The sequence below is a fragment of the Athene cunicularia genome (genome assembly GCF_003259725.1).
Source record: "Athene cunicularia isolate RWA chromosome 1 unlocalized genomic scaffold, athCun1 chr1_part1, whole genome shotgun sequence".
NCBI classification, from domain to species: domain Eukaryota; kingdom Metazoa; phylum Chordata; class Aves; order Strigiformes; family Strigidae; genus Athene; species Athene cunicularia.
Window position 1 is genome coordinate 12,221,068 of NW_020799091.1, and position 14,589 is coordinate 12,235,656.

Sequence of the window (14,589 nt, forward strand, 5' to 3'; positions counted from 1 at the left end):
AAAAAAAAAAAAAAAAAAAAAAAAGGAAAAAAAACCCAACTGCAATCCTCTGCTCCCCACAGGCTCAGCACCATAAGGGACTGCTATATTTGAGGCTGTCAGGAGGATGGGAGAGAGAGACTGAGAGTCAGGGCGAGAGAGACGGTGCCACAGCCGCGGTAAGTGTCTGCCATCCCCCAGCCGGGCACTGGTTTCCCTGGTTAGACTTTGGAGCGTGTGCAGATTATTTGTTGTAATATCCATCGCGGCATCTCTGTGAGCAGTATGCTGTGAAGCCGGCAATGGTGAGAGATCCCATTTTGGGGCTCCTACTGCAGGTTTATGTGTTCTGGTTTTTTGCTTTGAATCTTACATTGAAATTGTTGTCATAATTGAGCAGAAAAGTTGAAGCAAAAATTACTGTGATCTACTGTGTTTCCTGTCATTTAACCAGCTAGCAAACTACTGCAGTGAATGAGTTGTGAAGAGAGATGTGAGGCTTTTAGAACAAATACATACTCCAGAGAAAGAATGCCTATTTTAATGTGCTAATTTTTTATGTTTGGGAGAGCTACTGTGCTAATGCTTGAGGGTGAAACAGAAAATAACCTATCGTATTGAGTTTATAGTGATGCACTAAAAGTTGTGTTGTTGTGAAGTTCAGAATGGTACTTGGCTTTGGGATAAACAATTATCTCTTGAAATAGAAAAGTACGGTGCCTGAACTGTTCTCCTTTGCTGACAGGCAGAGGAGATGGAATTACCTAAAGATGCACTGATTTTTCCTCTCTGGTGTGAGAAGAGTAGATAAGACTATGTGGAATGTCTATGAGCTGATTAGAAGATGAACTGAGTTATTTCTGTAACACAGAGCGTTAAACTGTGGTTTTAAGATTTTTATCTCAGAAAGAAAAAAAAAAAAAAAAGGTATCCATTGCTGTACCTGTACTTCAGACGTTTAGTTTCATTCCTGTTGAGCACAGAAACTTCATAAAACAAGTTACACGAGGTAGTGTAATGTGACTACTTAGGACTAAAGTATGGTATGTGTTGCAATATTTCAGAAATGTAACAAAGTTTTTGCCAAGTTTGTTAATTTTTTTTTTTTAAGTTAAGAAGTAATACTTTCCTTGAATGATACATTTTCAGTAATGTTTTTCCACGAAGGACCTAATGTCAGATTTTTGTAAGGAGTTACAGCTTTTCAGTAGTTGTCAATGAGCTCTGAATGAGATCCTAAAGTTTGAAACTACAAATAAATTACATGCTCACTGTTAGCTGAAAGCTAAGGGGAATTCCTGATAATTAAAATTAGGATGACATTTTTGAATTAATAAAAGTGCAATTAATTCTTGCTGAGTTATAGTAGAATTCCTTCAGAAGTACTTTATGGCAATCAATATTAATGCAAGATCAGTTCATCATGATTAATATTATTACAGTGGATATCAAAAGAATTAGCAATAAATGGGGCATTACTTTAAAGTGCTATCAAAAAATCTATTAGGATTTGTAAAAATATATTTCATAAATTGTCTTTAATTACTGTAGCATTTATCTGAGAAGTTTCAATTAAAAAATAGACCAAACAAAAAATCAAAACCCTTTCAATATCTTATCTTGTCGGGAAGGAAGACTCTTGTTTACTAGTGTGAAGTATATTAAAAGGAAGACAGCAAACTGAGACCTGAATACAGTGACTGTGGAATATTTCATGTACAGTGCCCCTCTGTGTAGTTTAACTATGTGAATGATTAAGAGATATGGTTGCGAAGACCAAATTTTAGAAGACAACAAATATATAAAGTAAGGAGAATGAAGTGTTAAGCATTCTTGAAGGTGAATAGTTTCAAAAGTCGACTATTCAACATGCAGTTCTTCTGTTTCATACACTTACAAAGCAAATGCCCATGCAAAAAGTCAGAACTAGCAGAGCGTGATATAAGTGTGAAGATAGCTATGTATGGTCCGGAGACCAAGAATGTAGATTTTAGTTTTATTGGTCCATATGAAGCTGAAGGTCATACTTTGAATTTTAGGTTAAAATGTCAGGGGAAGGGATCCTTATTTCATTTTATAACGAGAACAGATGTACTAAGAGGGAAACCAGAAAATACAAAAAATTTGACTGGCTGAATTATAGCTGAGAACTTAAAAGAAAGCAGCTTGAGGAAAAACATCCTAGCAACAGCTAAGGTAAAAGGTATGATTAAAACCAGTGCTGTTACAAAATAACAAAGGGCAACTTTAAGAAATGCATAACTTAGAGGACTGTCAGTACAGATTCAATACAGGAAGGTCATGACTGGCAAATTTGCTTGAGTCCCCTGAATAAGTTGCTGACATGGTAAACTATTGGGGAATCAGTGATATGATTTATGGGGGTTTCAGAAAATGTCCAGTTCTGTGCTCCATAAAATATTGATTTGGAAAGTAAATTTTTGAAAGTGTTGGATTGAATTCAAACCTGACTTAGAGATAGGGACCAGAGGGTGTCAGTAAAGGTAAAGAGCTCTGAATGAAAGGAGCATGTTAGAAGTATGATGCTTTAAGTGACAGTCTTCTTTGCAGATCCAGTTTTCTTTCTTGCTTGTTATAAAGCTGACATGTTCAAAAAGAGTAAATCTGATTTGCTAGCAATAGAGAAAAATCTGTTCCACTGAACAGATTCAGTACACTGAAAGTTTTCTTGGTTAGGTTAATGAAGGGAATATTTATTTTAAGTAATTAATGCAAGTCTTTACTAAATGCATCACAGGAAACTAACTCTATGTTAAGAATATACATGCCAAGGGGCTGGCACTGAGCCATCTGAGGTGACTGGTTCAGTGGCATTGAAAAAATCGGTTCTTCTGAATGATTTTGGCTTTCTGCATGTAGCCTGCAACACAGATCTTAGTTCCTCTGAATTCACTGCATAATTTGCCACTGTTGGTCTGCTCCCACCATATGCTCCTGCTAAGTGCTTCTGCGTTGCACTTTCTCTCAGCTTCAGGACCACCTCAATCATTTGAACAATTTCTCGTACTCTAAAATACTAAACTGAAATCTGCCACAGTTTATACTGCATTCTTAAATCCAGAGAATTTATGTCAAATAGACATTTGCTTGCTAATATTAAATCGGTGTTTCACAGAATTTGTTTTCATCCTTCTGTCCATAGTTTCTCTGATATTTTTTTCAGTGTCTGTTATACCCTCTATTATCAACTTCTTAGCACTTTACAAGGGAAAAATACTCTGGAAGTGATGGAGTCCCTACAGGGTTTTATCTTCTGAACAATTCTGATCAATAACACTACATTAGGGGCCATCTTTTAAAAAAATTGCAAAGTTATTAAAACTTGGTAAGATAAATACATTTCGATTTTACTTAAGATTTCAAAGCCTCATAATATGTATGTACTTTTATCTGTGTTTATACACACACATATACTATATATGAGACTAATGATTCTGTGTCTTTGCAAGCTGGAATGGAAGCAACAATAACGTTTTCTGGTTAGTGGAAGGAAATGTTATGTTTGTTTTTATAATTAATTTCTTGGCTGATTTATGGAAATATCCTGAAGTGTATGAAACATAAGAAAATGTGTTATTTTCTTATATGCTGCTTTCTAAAAGGGAGTTCAGGATGATTTCTTGATGTACTTCGTAAAGGCCACAAATCAAGTTTTAGGTGTTGCAAGTGGAGGTATAACAAGGGAATGTGATGTCAGATTCTGTATGCTGTAAATATAATAAAACATTAGATTTACCATCCATGTTACAGCTGATGTTCTTGGTCACACATGCCCATAGTTATTCTGTGTAGTCATCCACTCAGACTAGCTCCTAAGCTTACAGAGCCATGAGGTTGTGTCAGAATGACAGAGTAGTTCAGGCTGTCATATAGTAGTTACCAACACCGTAGTTCAGCTCTTTACATCTCCTTCAGGACCAAACTTACATGTCAGTCTCTCAGGAAAAATTGATAACTCATCTCCATTCCCATAACTAGAAATAGAAAATGCATCAAACCCTTTCCATCCATCAGAAACCTCTTTTGGGAGTTTCCTTTTTCAGTATGCTCTTAAATGGTTCATTGTAAATTGTGTTAAAACATGGTATCTTTGGAGAACATTCTGCTGCTGGAACTAAAAGCAGACAAACATTGAAGGGAGTTCGTAGCAGTTACTGAGAGGGGTGAAGGAAGACAAGTTCCAACATGTAGGGAGTGTGGCTTCAGCCTCCTTGTGAGTGAGAAATGCTCAGTTTTTACTATCCAGAAGTTTAAGACTTACTTTATATCCATTGTGACTCCTAGACTGCAAATCATTTTAATCAAGACTAAATGTATGGCTTTGTAATTGATGTAGACCTGTCAGTTCAGTCTTTTGGGTATCTTCCCTGACCAAATAGCACTTCCTTGCAAAAATTCATGAACACTGTTTCATTTGTATTGGTTTTATATATATGAGGGACATTGCCCTGTGGCCCTAACATTCCTACTATAGGTTGTAACAACCTGTTACAGCAATGTATTCAACCAAGAGTAGTAGCTACACAGATGGGCAGGTAAATGAAAAAGGGTTTGCGGTCATAATGTCAGAAGAAGCTAATCTAACAGTATAAGTCCTTATGATACCATTTTGAGGAGACATTCAGACTCTAAACTTGAAAAGTGGTAATTCTTGCTTAGCCATAGAAAGACGTATCCAGGAGATGTTTGTTACAATCATCTCCAAAATGTGTTCTCAAAACTAAGTACTAATTGGCAAGGAGTTCAAGAGAAATTTATTTTTGGAAAAGGTGATTAATTGTTACCTGTTTAAGTACACATGCATCATCTTTTCTGAAAGATGTCCAGTTATCTCCATTAGCTTACTACACAGATTTTCATATGCTATCTGCTCAGCTATTTGCAGGTGTAATGAACAAAACTGCATGAAAAGTACGCTTGACTTTGTTGACTCAGTCTTTTACCTCTTCTTCTGAGATGGTTCGCACGGGGAATATTTTCCAGAAGTTAAGTATTATAGTCACTCAAAAACATTATTCTGGACATGCTGGAATAGTTTTATGGCATTCAACACTGTTAGTCTGCAGAGTCATTCAGCTTTGTCATGTTTATATTACTGTGATGTAATCAGGATTATTCATTTATCTTTAAATTTCTTCTTGTGACGGCTTGGATGGGAGACAAGATGGACAGATACTGAAATGGATGGAATAGAAAATACTGAAAATTTCATGAGCTATCTTGTTCCTGTATAGGAATTTCAGTATGCCTAACACACAAAAATGTGGTCGTATTCCAAACAAGCATTTGAAGTTCTGGATATACAAACAAATTAAAATTCCATTCAGTTTGGTTGTTTTCTATGCTTACTGATTTCTTTTCCACAAACGGTAACTGCCTGGAATATTATACAACCTACTTTCTGAACCAAATTTATGATATTAAACTTTGTATCTAAGGTTGCACATACACACTTAATACATACTGTTTAAGTTACTTTGATGTACAGTTCACCAATTGCATATATAAACTGTATATTTTTCTATTATGGCATAACTTGTAGGTACATCTATTTACATATGTTTAAAAAACTGCATATGCCACTGTAAAATGTAGTTGCCCCAACTGTCTCATTCACATCACAAGTCCATGCAAAATACTGTTTAGATTAGAACTCTGATTACCATAGAAGATTTGTTGTTTTATTAGCAAGGTCCTCTGACTCCATTATAAACCTTATCATTATTATCATCATTCGTAGGAACTAGGCACTATAATCATAAATCAAGATTGCATTGTACTAGGAGCTGTGAACACAAAAAGGTCCCTGAATCAAAGAATGTATGGCTTAGCTCACGAGCTCTTCCATTTTTTGCTGTTATTTGTGACCTTTGAAAAGCTTACATCTAAGGGAAGACATCTGTTTTTCACAGCCATGCTATCATGATCATGTACATATTTCTTCAAGACCACCTCTCACACCAGAAAAAAGCCCAAGATACAATCTGCAACACTATGACATGTAATGATCACACATACATGCTATAAAATGTCTTGCAAATTTGAAGACTGAACCAGCAGACCACAGTTACTCCTGAAATGCATACTTTTTAGAATTCTTTTCTAAATTAATTCATTCTTCATATTTCCAAAATCTCATACAGATTATTTCTTATTAAAAACAAGTATATGGACTTTCACATGAGATTCTATTAAAAATTAAAGCTTTTTGTGTTTGTCAATCCAAAACTCATGAGTTAAAGAAACCAAATAATCTACTCACTCCTGTGCCATGGCTGCCTTCTGCATGTCTGAGGTGATGGAAGCTCTTGATTTCTGAGTCTCAAGCTATGCAAGATGCTCAAAATGTTCTTACTCCACTGTAACATATGCAGTGTCATGTATTATTGCTTTCATAAAACTCAGCTCAGGGAATCTGGGAATAAAGCCGTGCCTTCTGTGATGTTGTAACATCTCTTTGATGTGTGTGTGCACAGCTTTTCAACTCAAAACCAGTTGTATAGTATTTCCTCTGTCTGGACTTTGGGGATGCAGTTTGGACATTGAAATAGCTTCAGCCTGAGAAAGACTGACTGTAACATGGTTTTGAGAAGAGACATAATTGAAAACACAGAACAGATCAGATAACAAGGGAGGATAATTTATTAAGAGGACCATCGGTACACAAAGAGATAATTTAGAAAACATGATATATAGCTGAAATATCTGCAGTCTTGTTTTCCCCCTTGCATATCACAACTGACTGACTGCTAACATAAGTATTTATTTGCCTTATCAATCACTTTGTGCCTGAGTCATTCACTGATGGGCATAATCCTCTGTTTGTGACTTCACAAGGCATCTCTGGAGGAAATGTAAATGTCATCAGCAACAAATTGAGACGTTTCTGAAGGCATCAGGTAGGAGGAGGATGTTTGCACAAGGGGCATATTAATCAACAGGAGAAAATACACAGCATCAAAGCAGCATAATTCAGTTGAATTTGGATTAAACTGTTGCATATTTTCTGCAAAGTAGAAAGAAGACTGATCAAGCCCTGCAAAAAGCAAAGCCCTCTTCTAGAAAATAAAGGTTGAGCAAATTGAGAAGCATTAAGTGTACTGGAGTACTAAAGATTATACCCTTAAAAGGTCATTTACCTCCAGAGGTTGCTTGTTCAAAATTTCTGTTATCCCTGCAAGTTTTCATTAAATATCCATAAGTTACTATCAAGATTCCTTCTCTGTCAATCTTCGTTCTTTTGAAACAGCATGACTTCAGTTGTAAAGGAATTTGCTAAGGATTTCTTTCAAAGCTTACAAAAATATGCTGAAATTATAAAAAATGTGTGCATGATTATCTAGGATTATAGGATCTGTAAATAAGAATAAGGTATGAGAGAAAAAGGAACCAATGATAGGTTTTGGTTATTTTGCTTCAACAGAAAATGATGACATGTCTTCATACGTGACATTCTGTGTCAGATAAAAGCTGGCATATAATAAAGTATGGTCAGTTAAACACTTTAATATTTACTGAAAATATTGTTTATCTCAACAGCTGCGTGATTGTTTCATGTGTTATCTAAGATTACAGAACAGATAGCAGGCTCTTTTGTGGTTTAAAGTCAAACGAATATGGGCTATGAGAAACCTGTCCAAAAAACATAATGGTCATGGTTGCTTTTTGCAACCTACAGGAGTGTAACTAAGCAGCTTAGGGGATCCCAAGTATTTCTCTAAAAACTACCTGTAGGTGGTATAATAAGATCTGGAATATTTGTCAGTGGAAGTGTGGAAGTCAGTGGAAGAAACAGACTATGAACAGCTTTATGCAAGGCAGTGATTTTGCACTTTTTGTTATTATTTCTGGTTTTATTATAGTACTGTGATGAGGTAATAGAGCAAAGGAAATACAGAGTGTTTACCTTTTATTGTGCCTAATGTTGTTCTTTGAAGTGTCTGAGAAAATCTCCATCCATTAACTTCAAAACAAAAATTAAACAAAACTAACTTCCAGGATTAAGCACACTGGCCATAGAGTTATTTTACTTCTTTATGCCATACAACAGTTTTTAAGACACCTTAGAGACATAGGAAGAAATTCTTTTTTCTTGTTAGAGAAAACAGTGCAGCAGTTCAGTCAATAGAAACTTCAGCAGACTATGGACAGAAGGTCCTATCACAGGAGATTTTTATTGCTGTCTACTAATTTTAATTTTAAAATTATTATGTATTAGTGTATAAAAATATGATTGGATTTTGTGACTTTAGGTGGTGGTTGGTGGTTTGTTGGTTTTGTTTGTTTGTTTGTTTGTTTGTTTTTTCAGTACAGTCTATTTTATTGCCATTTTCCTTTGATTTCCTCATTACCTGAGATTTTCCCACATGTTGGCTGGCATGAAATTAGTTCTCTTAATTTGTATGCTTGATTTGCCTTTTCTGTAATTTGGATTTTATTGCCAATGTCAGACAAAGAAGAAGGAGACGAGGGAAGTATTGAGAACACAACCCTTTATCACTCCCATTGCCACGTATAAAGGCATCAAATAAATGTATTTTGTTAATGCAGTAAAGTCAGAGTCCTTGTGGCTTGAGATACATTAAAGAGACTCTCTAGCACTCCAAGGACTGCCAAATTAGATGATGCTGAGGGAAAAGAAAGAAATAAGAAATAAGAAAAAAGCATTTTCACATAAAATTCACACTGCATTTAACAAGCTTAAGAGAAAAACACTTAACCAAAGCTGAAATCACAGGTCACTACAGCTTGAATTTAAGAGCCAGGCTTTCCGCTGAGAGGCTGTAAACACAGGTTGGGTAGTACAGAAATGGTGGGGACCATGCAGTGATGAATTCCCCTTTCTCTGCTCGGTACTAAGAAGGGAAAATAAGGGGAAAGTCCACATAAATTATTTCTCTTCGGTGTCACAGACCTGCACCTGCAAACGGACAGTCCCTCTATTGGGGATATGGAGGGTCACACAGCAGACACACAGCACATTGATCAGGGATATTGAGGTTTTTTGATACACTGGGTAGAGGCTGTCACCAGAACACCATTAGGAATCAGTGCCCACTGTCCTGTCAAGTTCTCCTAAGAATACCTTAGTGATCCTTACGATATGTTCTGTGTATAGAGCAGCTCTTTTACAGGCTTATTTCTTTTCAGACGAAGCATGCATTTGAGGAGTGTATCCTTAAATATAATGAAAGCAGGCAGCTGAAGTCCATTGGCCACTTGCAACTGCTGACTGATGTTTTCTTTAACATTTTGAGCATATCTCTTATGCTTTTTCTACTTCTCTTTCCTCATTGCTGTGATATGAACATACCCTCACATTTTGCCCTGTAATTGTGAGCAGGCTTTTGTGGCAAATCTTCACTCAGAAGGACTCAGAACTGTCCAGAGCCAAATTCTGTGCTGGCATAAGCAAGTGGAGCCCTGCCTGCTCATTTTAGGATGACTTCCCCACCTTGTATTTACCTGCAACCCTCAAACTCTGCTACCCTATGAAGCATATTATCTACTGACAGTGATGGAGGAATTCTAGGATTTTAAATCTGCTACCAAATGTATTCTGGCTATGCTAGCGACAAGCAGAGCTGAACAAAAATTACCCATTTTTGTTCTGTAAGTGTCCATCTGCAGCAATGATGATTTTCTGCCTAAATATTTTATTCTTCTGTGAATGTGCAAAAATGTGGATTTTTTTTTTTCTCCCCCTGCCGGTTCTGCTGACAAGCAGAACTTTTTCATACAGCTCTATAATTAGGCTCCAGAGTCCTGTGGAGACACAGCAGAGTGGTAGGCTTTATATTCTGCAGCACTCAAAAGTTGCAGTTCACAGACGTGTGCGCTTACATCTATCCCACCTCTTTGCATGCTATAACTAGTCTCTTCCATTTCCTTTGGATCTGTCCCCCCTGTGTCTAACAAAAATTAGAATTTTGAGTGTTTCTTGTCCTAAACTGCAGATCAGCACTTGACCACTGTGTGAAAATTTTGACAGAATGGAGCAGCGTTTCAGGTCATCATTGAAAATCCCAGCTCAGGAATCTTTCATTTTTTTCAGGTTGTGCAATGAATCCCTTGAATTTGATACCAAAATATATAACACTTAGGGGTTTTCACACACTTCTTTTCAATATGAATGTGAATTTTTGTTGTGGATTCCATCACTGTACAGTGTTCCTGATCACAAAGCCCAGTGATGAGTATTTGTACGATGTTGCTATTGCAAATATATAAAGAAATAGATCACTGATAGAAGTTATATGTGGATTATTATATAGTGCTACTGCATGGGCTGTGGGGAAACCTTCCATTTTCCTTTAAAATAACCTTCAAACTAATCTCTTTTAAAGCATGCTATTTTAAAGACCATGAGTCTTTGCGACTTGAGTCCACACATAGCCTCAAGCAACAGTAAATTAGTAAAACTAGTTATACCTCCTAGAGATGGTTTGGTTAACATCTGCAATTTCACAACTAGTAAGCTTCTATCCAAGCCTTTTGGAAATATGGACTGATATGATTTGTTTAGCTTTGTATTGGCACAGTTTGTAGAAAAAGCTTTTCATGCTATAATATGGCTAATGAGACTTAGGGCTTATTCTTTAGTTCTCTTACTAGCAAAGAACATTTCCTGTCCTTAGCTCATTTTTAGAGGTTTAATTAATAATGTAGACAGTTGAGTCTGCCTGCTTGGACTAGAATAATTAGCAGAGAGTAAACAAACACTTTATGTTTCACTTTATGAATGGTGTGGTGCCACTTTAAATATTTAATGTTTTGATCTGAGTGGCCAATCAATTCTTGCAGGGTCCCAGGTTACATCTACAATCTGGACAAGAAAGCTGAGTTGTGAGCAAAGACAGGCTCCCGTAACCACTTCCAACCAGCAAGGGCTACCAGACATGGAAGAAGACCTAAAATGAATGTTAAAAAAGAAGGTGTGAAAATGTAGAAGCTGTCAGAAAAGAAGTGGTAAAAAAACAAGCAGGAGGGGGAGCTGATAGAAAGTAGTTTAATGCAGTTCAATGTCTAACTGATTAGTTAGATCTCCATATGAAGTCCTATAGGAGGCAGGTGTCTCATACACATTTAAATCTCAGGTGGGGCCTTATTCTCATTCCTTTGTATATTTAGGGCAAGAAAAACTAAAATACATATCTCTTAGTCAAATTTACAGGCTTTTTCTCATAAATATTGATGGTCTGGGGAAGAGAAAACCCAGACCCTGCTCACAGAGGAGACAAAGCTTGTGTTGAGTGTGCTGAAAATCAGTAGTGATTGCAGTTTTGGCTTCAGGAACCATGTATGCATGGTCTGGCAACTTCATATATAATCTCCAACTGAACATACACTTAATCAACCTTGACTGCAATTTTGTTAATCTTAGGTGAAGTCCTGGGCAAGTACCTTTAAGAAAGGAATGCTAATTATACCTAATCTTTACTTCATGGTGTGGAATAGTACTTCTGGTAGTACAGCCATTTCATATTTCTATCTGAAACTTTCAAAAACCATACTCCTTAAAAATCTCTTTGCCTTTGTGGTTTATGTCTTGTCAATTTGATTACTTCTTTTCTGACAGTCTTTTTCCTATTTTCAAAATTGCAAAAGTACTGAATATCTGATAAACACATCATAAACTAATTTTAAACAAGCTGTTTGATTCAGTTAGATGTAGTTCACTTTCAACAGCATGAAATAGTCAGGAAATCACTTTCCCCTTTATATTATTTTTCTGGAGAGAGAAGACGCAACCAGTGCCATGTAAGGCTGGTGAATAATACTATTTCCTTCTGGTGCACCACTCAAAAAAAATGTCTATAAGGTCTTCTCACTGTGCCCACTTCGATTAATTAGTTCCATTACTACAGCCCATGATGAAGCTCCTGAGCTGTAACTCAGGGCGTTTTTCCCTGCAACTCTAGTATTGATCATGATCACACGTAGGAGAGAGACTTGCCCAATTTTCATATTTCATGACGAATTTGCAGGGTTGACATAAAACCCAGAAAAATATTTGCTACCCTCTTATGTTTGGTACAAAAGCCACTGCTCAACAATTAATACGGATCCCCACTGTGCCATTTGTGTATGTTTGTTTTCCAGAGAAAGATCAAGCTTTGATCATATTTTTCAGTAGAGCCTGCTGACAGAAACATTTTAAAGACCGTGCTCAAGTCTCTTGCCATTTGAGTAGAAGAAGTTTCCTGGAAGTGTGCTCTTGAGTAGCAGGAGGCTGTGTCTGAGCTCTGGCATGTAGGAAACTGGCTCCATCTCATCCTCGTGCTGGGGTGAGAGGCTTTTCACCTGTCAGTGATGCACACCAATACAACAGCATGAAACACTGGATATATGTGTCACTCTTACTATTTCTTTTTCTCCTTTGGAAACAATCAACAACACACCAGAATCACGTGAGGAAAATCGAGGCTTACTGGAGTTTCCATACGAAGTGATTTTAATTTTTTTGATATATAGCAAGCTTGAGTGACAGCATTTGGATGCTTATTTGTTAATGAAAAATCCAAGCATGGATGTGAAAAAATAAACATTTCATTTTGTTGAAAAATTTTGTTTCTTTCCCACTGTTTTTCTTTTCCAGCTTCAAAATACTCTCTTGATACATTGAAAATAATATTCCATTCCCAACTGGGATTTTATTAGTGATTGTCACAAAACTGAAAAATCTATTTTTAATCCAGTTCATCTATTAACTACTGCTGGTTCTGAGCAACCAGGGACCTCATTTTCACAGTATGTCCATTCTCCCATCTGTAGAAACTGATGCACACGTAAGGGAAGGAAGGGGTCAGTTACCTATTCATCTGGTCTTCATGGCTTTTTCTCTGACACAGAAACCTTTAAAACTGGCAGCAAAAAGCAGTTTGAACAGATCACTTTGTTGCCAAGGTAATAAAATCCATGAGCTTTCAAAATAAGTACATTTCTTGTATGATATTTAATGTTCGTGGCTGACTAAGAAAAAAAAAGTAACAGCTTTCTGTAACAGATAAGGTGCACATCTTTTGGAATAGCAATTCGCAACATTTGGGCAATTTTCAGGGCCTGTACTAGATGAGGTGTGAACCAAGGAGGGAAGAAATTGAGCTTAAAGTACCCGAAATGGCCAAGCCTGTGTATTTGTATCCCAAACAGTGATTTCAAATGTATGTATGTATGAGTGCACAGGGAAAGCTGATGGTTGGGGTTTTTTTCAGAATCGTGAGTAAAATTCACTAGATTTTGAGCTGACTGTCGCCTGTGATTTCTGAGGTGTATCTTACTGACCTCAGTAAGGGAGGCTGACCAGATAGGAAGCAGTCTGGCTGCAAGCACTCCATTTCAGTTGGGATTTTGTTATGTGAAAACTCTGCTACCAGTGTATAAAAATCTGACTTGAACTTTTGATTAATATGTTTTTTACTGCACCATTAAGCTTGTCTAGTTTACTAGCAGCATGGGGTAATTCACAAATGCAACATTTTTCTCCACTCTCCAAATACAAGTAAACTACTTTGTGCAGGCGTCCTCAAGGATTTGCATCCTGAAATACATTTATGGAAATTAATGTTCAGGGGATATTTCTGGGAAAACTGAAGTAAGTTGTGGCAAGGCTTATGTTGCCAAGGTGTTGAATTTGGGGGCAAAGAACTGATTTTAGTGGATGCAAAATATCCTTCCAGCCAGAGAAAGAAGATACCCCAGAGCTTTGGGCTGAATCCACATGCCTTAGCATTGAAACCTCTGTGGTTTGCAGCCTGTCCACTGTGGGGTTCTGAGTGAGTTTTCCCCCTTGGAACTGGAGTTTTATGAGAGGAATTCACAGCACAGTAAATACTGATGATCTTTATTAACTCCCATCTACCTCGTTTGTCAAGATGATAAATCTGTATATGCTCAAGGTCTTAAAAGATAATGTGGTTTGCTATTGGTTCTAATGGAGATTTTTTTTTTTTTTAATTACATGGAATTTTGCTGTTCAAGTGTCATTTTATTTTATTATGCTCATTTTTTGTGTAAACAGTGGTCTACTGCTATTTGGTCACACACATGCTGTTTTGCTACAGAAGCTGTTCATCAAAATGGTGACATTTAATTTGAGGACACATTTGGAAAACTGATACTGTTGTTGTGGCACTTTGACTTGGGAAATGCCATATAGTGTATGTGAAAGCTCTGCGCAGTCACAAGAGTGGCAGAAGTTTGACTGAGCTCAAATTCCCAGACACTTTACAATGAAAATTAGCCACTTCTAAACCTTCTCTCACACTGAAATGAGGCCTGGCAAAGTTAAAACAAATTCAAAGGAGCACTTCCTCACTCAGCGTGAAGTCAGCCTGAGGAATACAGTCATATAGTTCATAGATTTGATTTTTAAAAGGGCTGGATAATTTTATGACCAATAATAACATTTTTAGTTATGCATGCTAAGTGAGGTATAATTGGATTTCCTGCTTCACAGCATCAGCTACAGGGCCACTACATCACTACAGGGTCTGGGAAGGGATTTATTCACACACACATGCACATGTTCACAGCCATGCACACCCCTCCAGCATGCAGCAGTGAATTTTGGTGATGTGTACTAGGGAA

General features: G+C 36.9%; 1 protein-coding gene across 6 annotated transcripts in view; it reads left to right on the forward strand.

The window, feature by feature from the left end:
* Positions 1 to 6: 6 nt before the first annotated feature.
* Positions 7 to 14,589, forward strand: part of CNTN5 (contactin 5) — a 673,480-nt gene continuing 658,897 nt past the window's right edge. For 5 of the 6 annotated variants that reach the window (XM_026847687.1, XM_026847705.1, XM_026847677.1 and 2 more), the window contains exon 1: positions 7 to 158. The gene's annotated coding sequence lies outside the window, so the exon portion shown is untranslated. Of the gene's footprint in view, positions 159 to 184; positions 285 to 14,589 lie in introns of those variants that run through there. The other variant, XM_026847729.1, reaches the window with a different exon arrangement.